Raw genomic sequence first — 10,361 nt, 5'->3', positions numbered from 1 at the left:
AAATGGACCTAAACAAGAACTTCTAGGGTTTCCAATTGTTTGATGACTATTTGTAGTACTTGTATGATGTATTTGATTGAAGTTTTTGATGTCATAATAATAGGTATCACACATGCTCTTAAACTTTTGACTCAACATTTACTTGAGTGTATAGATTACATGACACAAAATTTCTAGTTGTGACATGTTGACAGCGTTCGGAGTCAGGTCGCCCACACAGAGTCCATATTGAAGCATACTCGCGTCAAAGAAATCCGTTGTCGGCAACCTCAATCCCACCTCGAAGATCAGAATGGGAATTCCGATCTTCCCCTCCGGCAGAGGAGAAATGATGTCCCCCTTTCGAGGGTATTCTACGCAATGCTCGAGAAGAAACTGAAACCGCTCTTGCAGACTCAAAAAATCACTCGGGGAAGTAACGATTCCAGTGTTAGAAGAAGCCATTGCTTGACAAGAAAGAAAGACCGAAAGGAAATGAAAAGAGGAAGTGGTAGACATGAGGGAAACCAGGAAAAAGGGAACCGACTCAAATAAGGAAGTTATAGATGCAAGCAAGAAGCCCAAACGGTTATGATGATGGAATCCGTCTGCATAGACGCCTCTGTCACATCAACTGCAACAAGAAAACCATCCCTGCTGATCGCGTGTCCAGATCTAAGCTAGAACTACTCAGCTACCCTAAGTAAACGTAGAAGTCTACTAGCCTAGGGGACTTGTTGACGTATCCCACCGGGAATCCGTCAAAGATAACAGAACTGATAGTTTGACAGACAGATCGGCTAAGGAGAAATGCATGACTAATGTCGGGCCTTCGTCCTTGCCTTCGAGACCCTGTATCCGTTCCTTGGTGCCCAAGCGCCAAGGTTAATGTTGAAGACAAAACAGTACCATGAGTTCCCCATAGCGACATGTGTGGTGCTCTGGACGCCGCTTCTGGCAGCATCTGTACCAATAGCGAACAACCACCCATGGAACATGATCCTCTAATCAAAAGCCATCAACACCTGCCAAACCTGAAAAGGTAGAAGATACTGTCGGGGATCTGTTCCCCCTTACCACAGGTATAAAAGGCACCTTTATCCCCCAAGAGAAGGGGGCAAGATATAAAACACTTTAACATTCCCTTTACACTTTCAACCCACTCTCTCTTAGACCCTCACCGACTTGATCGTCGGAGCCTTGTTCCGGGACAACCTCCCGTATGAAGACTGATAGTCTTATCCTCTTTGTTGTGATCCACAGGCTTTTCATTTCCATCATTGGAAAGACGGAGTTAAGCCGGTGACATATCACAACATATACTTTGTATACCAAACGGACCCTACCTTTGATATGATCCTACTTGGTTGTTCGTTACTTGATAGATCTTGAAGTAGACTTTGAATTAATGATGAATCTAGACTAATAATTAGTTGCAATAAATATTAGACTAAAACTTAGGGATAATGATACTAGGTTATGCCAATGGAAAATACAGTTTTTAGAAGCGAAGCTCTGTCCAAATTTCGAGTCGTCACTTTAAGAAGTAAGTGCATAGTTACTTTTATCTTACACATAGATATGAAGTATTTGGATAATTACATGCTTATGTGCTTATTATTTATGTCTTGAATATTATGTGTTAGATAAGATTTTATGAGATGATGTTTAACATATTTAATCATATAAGTATTATATACTTATAAATATGTATTGAGTAGCGATGGGAGATGAGAGATAGGTGATGACAGAAAGGTAATGATAAATATGCGATGATGAAGAGGTAATGAAAGAGAAGAGATGACTAGGAGATGTCATAACTTTGACCTGCGATGTTGCCATATAGTCATCTGCTAGAGAATAAATGGTGACCACTAACTAATCTAAACAAGTCATGTGGAAACACCGACATGCTCATAACGTCTAGGTGATGAATTACGATTTCAGGTGATGTAGTAAACTACGTATTCATGCGATGATACTCTAACCCTTACTGGACATGTATTGTGGGTGTAACCCCGAATCAGTACTGTCTATGCGATGATACTTAGGAAAAGTCCTTAGGAATCAACATATAAGGAAATGTGATGTATGGCGATGAGAGGTAAATACGATGTAGGAGATGACCCTTAGGATAAATCTTTAGGGAAGAATAAATAAAGAAAATGAGGATGGGAAATCAGGTTAATTGTTTGACATGAATTATGTGAAGAAAAAAATTAAATATATTATTGTAAGTTGAAAACCCTATGTACTCACTAGGTTTCTCAACCTAACCCACTCAGTTTATTTGTATCACAGGTATCGATGCGAAGATACATTATACTGAGAGATTATAGGAGGTGTAAATCAGTAGTGTAAATGAATGTAAGGACTGTTTATGCTTATGTTTTTTTTATCAATTATGACATCCCAAAATTTTTTAATATAAATAAAATACATTTCTTCGGATATGCTTTAGTAATATATTTATCATATTTTTTGGGACAAATTTTGTCAAACCCCCAAACCAAATTGGTGGAAACATTTGGGGGCGTAGGACGTCATGTCAAGTATCACAACACATGCAATATAGTAAGCAAAGTACAAAAACCATTGTATTAATAATGTATAAGTTTTTACATAAGTTCAAACATTAAGTATTCAACATCAAAGTAGATAAAGAAAGAGACAAAGGATGCAGCTCGGTACTAGACTGACTTCGAAAAAGCTCCTGGAGTGTACCTGTCTACAGGATTCCTAAGAATACAAGTTATTTTGAAAGAGAGGGTCAACAATTTAACGTTGGTGAGTTCATAAGTATTTAGTTATGGTTGTTTAGTTTTAAGAAAATGACTGAGTTTACTCCAGAAAGTCCTATACTTCCTGCTTTACAACTGGAAAGTAGTTTTACTCCATAAAAGCGTTCTGATTTAAGTATTATTATACTTATAACCTATTTAAACATAATTTTAACCTTTCATAAAATTATAGGTGAACGATCCCCGTTTAGTTTTAAAAGTCGTTTTAATTCTCCATAAAACCATTCCTTTTATTTTTAGTTTTAAATCCCCATAAAACCGTTCGTTTTGTTTGTGGAAAATGATTAATACAGTAATACTTATTAAGCATGTACTACTGATGCAATCACCCCTAGTATTAAGATTATTAATTTGGGTTACCGCGTGATAAGTTTATAAACCATAAATCTACACTACTGGTGTAATGACAACCCTATAATTATGATTATTAATTAGGGTTAAAATGTGATAAGGTTGTAACCATGCTGATTGACGGATGAAAACATGACGACCTTCTGTCGTCGAAACTGTAGATGTGACATTTGTCACCCATTGGCCTTGCTGGCTGGGACTATAGCTAGTAGTCAGGGTGTGAGATTGTCTGTCCCATAGAGATCTATACACACAATGCCCGCTCTCCCTCCAGGAGACTCTGGTTACAAAACATGATACAACAATTAAATTGCTTTATCATGAAGTAGGATTTCACATTTTTGGTTTATTTGTTTTAAGTAACGATTGAATGTTATCCCATTTCTTAATAAAGTGGTTTTAAACATGGTGAACTTATCTAGTAAAATAGGTATTTTATTTTTGTCATAAATTATAACTACTATAATTTATATGATTTATCTGATTAGAATGATAATCCATGAAAGTACCCCTTTGCCTTTCTTGTAGCAAAGGTGACTATAATAGATTTAGGTAGCTTTTACGTTCCTATATGTATCATAGGTATAATTAAGAAGGAAACGACCTTCGGACAGATAACTTTACCTTAAATACACATCCACACAAGGAAAAGGAAGTAAGAAAATCCATCAGTCCTAAGTCCTCTAAGCCTTAATTGTATACTTATACATATATAACCATGATTTCTGACCGTTTTGAGGTTAATGTTCATATATGTATCTAAATAATATTTAACTGAAAGTCGGATGATTGATCCTCCCCTAAACCCACAACCAAACAAGGAATAGGAGTTAAGGCGATAACAATGATCCTATGTCCGTTAAAGCTTATATATACATAAATATCTATATGAGCATGATTTAATAATCTAAAGTTTTGAGAAATTTAAAAGACAACTCAAAGTTGTTTCTAACATTTTAAAAGGTTTTAACGTGAATCTCAAAGAGTTTACATGACTTAAGGTCATTTGTAGATGTTGGAAATCTATTATTATTATCACAATCTTTAAAACATAAATAAAGTCTTTTCGGTGTGATTTGTATCACAAATAGATTATTTAACACAATTTTATTGTGTTCAACTTGTATTCCCTCCCTTAAAAGCATTTAAAATTATTAAAAAGGTATATTATAGGGGGTATGAAATTACCTTTGGTGGACGATTTGTTTGAAGACCTGAATAAGAGTGATATACACACGATTCACGAATGAAGTCCCGAAGCACAAACAGTTCAATTTGGAAGCTTGCAGGGGGTTCACGGCCACCAAGAACTAGTGTGTGTTCTTGGTATTCTAGGTGAAATGGATGAAGATTTGAAGATTGATCATAATAGAGATGTTTTCATGGCTGAATCATGAGATGTTTACAAGACTTTGAAGGATATCAAGAAGGATGGAAGAATCACTTACCACTTTTGAAGATTAGAAGGAGTGTTCTTGATGATAGTTGAGAGAAAAAATGGATTCTTGACTTGAAGATGGAAGAAGTGAGGGAAAAATGAAGGATATCATATATATATGGGAGGAGTTCACAACCACCTTGAGTGTACGACCGTATACCCATGTGTACGGCCGTACACTCCTTTTGAAGGAGTGTTTCGCTCAAATGCAACACTAAGAACTTAAGATAACTCATCCCTAAACCCAAACCTTGAATGTACTAGGCTTAGAACACTCAAACAGACTCTAAACACCGCTAAAAGATAGCATAAACGAGTCTGACTTTGATTGATTTGAATGGCTGTACAAGATAGAAATTTTGGGTTGTCATAAATTCCGCAATATTATTCTTCAAAAAGGATACTTTGATTTTAAAATAAGCATAAATAAAATTTTAAAATGATCATGAAATTGGAAGTGTCACAGTTGGTATTAGAGCATTAGTTTAAGAGAACTAGGAATTTGTAGGATATATAGACTTAAACTTAGAATGCTAAGCGATGATCGTGAGGAGTGTTTCTATTATATTTTAGGTAGTACCCCCAAATAGGCACGAGCACTAACTTGTTTAGGGAAGATGCCTAAATTGCTTTTATGTGCTAAATGATTTATGCTATAAGATGTCTTATATGATTTATGATGCTGTCGTTTGATTAAATCTACGGCCTATTGTCGAACGGGTCTAGAAATTTTATGTGTTCAAATTTCTAAACATTTAATTACGGTATTAGAATTGGCATGTAACTTTTTGTAGGGATAAGGATATTTATACGTCTGTCGTAAATAAAGCTTTCTTGTTTTAAGTCTCTTCACTGTACTCCGAACGTCTGATTTGGTGTATAGATTGACATAGTGGGAACTCAAAGTGGATTACGGAACGGTAATCAACAGCTTGAGCCACAAGTGATTGAGCGTGCACGAGAAGTAGCAGTTACAACCGAGCCAATCATGATGGTAGGATTCCAAGCAATGATTATGGATATGGTGGCCAAACAAAGGGAGGATATGATACAAATGTTGCATAATAATAGGGATGAACCTACTATACTTGTTGTACAACCTGAACTGAACATAGAACAAATAGAGGAAGGATACTATAGTCAGACTGTTAGTCAAGCTGAGCCACATATGGTTAGAAGAAACCAACCCAATGGAGGAAATGATGGACGTGGATGCAAGTACACGGATTTCATGGCATCAAGGCCACCAAGTCTTTATGGAAGCCCAACATAGGTGGAAGTCCTGTATTGGATCTCTGAAATGGAGATGATGTTTGAAAGTTGCGACTGCATCAACAAGCAGAAGACCGTTCTCGGGGTTACACAGTTGAAGACCGAAGTATTAAGCTGGTGGAAGTTACTGGCTGATACCATGCCAAGGGAGAAGCTAGGAATATATATTGGGAAGACTTTTTGGGGAAACTGAAAATGCAGTATTGATCTGATCAGGATCTTTTGTAGATCAACAATGAGTTTTAGAATCTAAAGAAGGGAATGATGAGCGTCAGCGAGTATGCTACAAGTTTTATAGATAAAATGAAGCTTGTTCCTTATTTGGTTCCAACTGAACTCTCTAAGGTCAACAAGTTTGGTAATGGATTGCCACCAGAATTTGGTCCAATGGTCAAACAAGCAACCACCTCGAAAACCGCCATCTGGGCAACTAAGAATTTAGACCCAGATAAGAGAAAAGGGCCTAGAAAAAGATAAGGCAAGAGAAAAGAGGAAGCTTGAGGGATCTTCTAGATACGGTAAGAAAGGAATATTCTCGAAGTCTAACCTGGACAACCAAAATTATGGGGGTGGTGGTGGAACCAAGTGGTGTGAGAAGTGCAAGAAGAAGAACTTCAGAAGATGTGATGAGGATCGATTACTATTCCAGAGATTGTACATTCAACAACAAAAGTGTTACGAATGTGGAGATGGTGGAAATATTTCGAAGAACTTCCCAAAGAAAAACAAAGCTGTAAGGCAAAATGTGTTGTCGAAGCCAAAGGCAAGAGCATTCCAAATGATTCTTAGTGAAGCAGGCGATAATGCAGGGGATCAGGTGTAAGGATATATATATATATATATATATATATATATATGAAGATCGAGATATAAAGTAGCCATATAGGTAGTATCATGTGGTGTATCCTAATATAAGAGGCATAGTGTAGGGTGAACTTGAATATCTATGTAATTGTTTCAAGAAATAATATAAACTTTGGTTATGTTATCTGATGCGTTAAGTTGTTATATGATTTTTCTGGTGTGGTGACTTGGAGAACTGAGAGGCAATACTTGGGACGAGTATGAGTAGGTGTGAAAGGTAGTAGAGGCCTATACTACCAGAAGCACAGGACTCACACTTGGACCATGGAAAGTCACAAGGTTACCAAGGTGCTAGTAATTGATTTCGTTTTGTTCATGTATGTCATTACCATTGTTTCGGTAATGACCTATAAGATAATTGATATTTCGACCCTAGTGGTCATATCAAATAGAGTTCAAATAAGATATTTATGTTACGTGGTTTAGAGAACCAAGTTTAATGCAGCATCCGACTTTAGCCAGAAGATTGAAATGAAAGATAATCGAAGCGATCAATAGAAGTATCCCAATCGCCGTGAAAGTAAAAAGATTGTAGCTAGACGTTTTACATGCGAGAATGTGATTATATCACATTAGAACATGAAGGAAGATATCTTCCTTTTTGGAATTTGGCTCTAAAAGGCATGAGTCTAAGCATTGCATCATATGATGAGAGGTCATTAGGACATGACCCATCAATCTGTTACGACAATCGAAGTTTAGAACTTCTCTTATGTTAAGTCTATTTACGAAGGACCATGAGTCTCCAATAAGGATCGATTTTGTAACTTGAAGGTTACAATTGAAAGTCCAGCATAGTATAAAGAGCCGGTGCAATATTGAGCACCGTCAGCAGTCAAGAAGTCCAAGAGTTAGATACTTATTTGAAAGGACATAAGAGTTATGGCTTTTACCTAGGATGAAAAGATAACGTATGGAGTCATTATACAAGCCCTTTTTGTTGATGATTTCGGGACGTAATCATCCTAAGGGGGGATAATTGTAACGCCCAAATATTCGGGCTAGTCAATTTGTAGATAATAAGCGTTAAAAATGACTTTTTGATAGAGTATTATTTAGAATAAATAATCTTAATTAAAGTTATAGTATATTTCACAAGGATTCTGTACATATAAAGAACGTTGAAGTCCGACTTATTACGAAGAAGTTATGACCAGTCAAAGTTTCGCGGTTAAACCGACACTGCTCCACGTATCGTAAAAAGTAAATTTTCGACAAAATTCTTTTTAGCCTTAGCGATCTAAAGGAAAGTCATAGTAGACACTAAACCAAGAACGTGCATATAGAGATTGTCCAAATCTGACTTCGTTAGAGGAAGTTATGATTTTTCTAAGATTCAACGTAGCCGTATACAGCTTGAAAATCGAATTTTAGATCGATTGATTATTAGCCAACGCAACCTAAACGAGAATTGAATATCTTGTTAATAGCAGCTCAACGATATAAAGAGAGTCAAAAATGGATGTCGCATTACAAAGTTATGGATTTTTAACGGACTTTAACTGTTTAAGCCTGTTAAAATATAAATTTAAAAATAAACTCAAAACTAGCCAATGGAGTGTAAAAAAAAGTTGCAAATTCCGTCGATAACTATGCGTGGATATAAAGAACATCAAAAATGGAGCTCGTATGCAAGAGTTATGGATTTTACAAGATAATTAATTTTCGGATTAACCCGAAATTGACACCAGGAAAGATCTACGCCACATTTTCTTCCCTATGGCTTGCCACCAGATCGCGACACGTGGCATGAGTATGCCCAACGTAGCTTGCGTACGCGCAACATACTGCAATATGCCCCACATACCCTTTTAGTACGCCCTCATACTCGGTTGTAGGCAACTATAAATTTAGCTCGAAAATCACTCTTTTCTTCACACCTTTCTATCCAACTCTCTCCTAAACCCACCAAGGCCTCAATGCCTTTCTCTAGCACTTACTAGGTGTTAGTTGCGTAGCCCTAGAGCGCTAGAAATCCTCGAGAAGTAGAGCTTTTGGCTTAGAAATTCTGCCTGCGTAGAGTCCGGTTTCTCGCTAAACCACTTGTAAGTTGGGTTATCCTCACCGTACTTTAAGTATAACCTATGTTTAAGTTCATTATACTTATTAGGGCTGTAAATGAACCAAACGAACAAAAACAGAGACTTGTTCATGTTCGTTTGTTTAACTTTAACCGAATAAAAAACAAACACGAACAACTAAACGAACTGACTTTTCATGTTCGTGTTCGTTCGTTAAGCAATTTAGTTTGTTCGTGTTCGTTTATGTTCGTTCGTGTAGTTGATAAACGAACATAAACAAACATAAAAAAACATAAACGAACACAAAGTCAAACGAGCTTAAACTAACACATATTAACAAACACAAACAAATAATAAAGAGATTTTTATTCTAATAATGTAGCACTTTGCATATATATATATATATATATATATATATATATATATATATATATATATATATATATATACACACACACACACATATATATATATATATATATATATATATATATATATAAGTATAAATAATAATAATAATAATCATAAACAAACAAACAAACATAAACGAACGAACGTTTAGGAATGTAAATGAACGAACAAGAGCATTGGTCGTGTTCGTCCGTTTAACTAAACAAACTAGATATTTTGTTCATGTTCGTTCGTTTATTAAATAAGCGAACTTCCTGCCGAACGGGTCATGAACTTTTCACCGAAGTTTCAGTTCGTTTATAGTCCTAATCGTTATTATGAACCTATAAACAAGATTTATCAGTGATTCCAAGTCGTTATACTGATTGATCTACTGTAAACTAAACAAACTAGATATTTTGTTCATGTTCGTTCGTTTATTAAATAAGCGAACTTCCTGCCGAACAGGTCATGAACTTTTCACCGAAGTTTCAGTTCGTTTATAGTCCTAATCGTTATTATGAACCTATAAACAAGATTTATCAGTGATTCCAAGTCGTTATACTGATTGATCTACTTACAGGGATGACGTCTAGGTTGGATTTAGTGAGGTGTTTAAAGTGAGATTTCCAAACAGTATACTTTGTATACCAAAAGAACCCTACCTCCGATATGATCCTACGTGGTTGTTCTTTACTTGATAGATCTTGAAGTAGACTTTGAATTAATGATGAATCTAGACTAATAACTAGTCGCAAAAAATATTAGACTAAAACTTAGTGATAATGATACTAGGTTACGCCAAAGGAAAATACATTTTCTAGAAGCGAAGCGTTGTCCAAATTTCGAGTCGTCACTTTAACAAGTGAGTGCATAGTTACTTTTATCTTACATATAGATATGAAGTATCTGGATAATTACATGCTTATGTGCTTATTTTCTATGATGATAATATTATGTGTTAAATAGGATATTATGAGATGATGATTAACACATTTAATCATATAAGTATTATATACTTATAAATGTGTATTGGGTAGCGTCGAGTGATGAGAGATGGGTGATGAAAACTAGGTGATGATAGATGTGCGGTGATGAATAGGCAATGAAAGATAAGAGATGATTAGGAGATGCCACAACCTTGACCTACGATGTTGCGATGTAGTCATCTACAAGAGGATAGATGGCCACCACTAACTAATCTAAACAAGTCATGTGGAGACACCGGTAGGCTCATAACCTGTA

The sequence above is a fragment of the Lactuca serriola genome, chromosome 3 (genome assembly GCF_051521515.1).
Source record: "Lactuca serriola cultivar US96UC23 chromosome 3, Lser_US96UC23_V15, whole genome shotgun sequence".
NCBI classification, from domain to species: Eukaryota; Viridiplantae; Streptophyta; class Magnoliopsida; order Asterales; family Asteraceae; genus Lactuca; species Lactuca serriola.
This window is presented reverse-complemented; position numbering follows the sequence as displayed.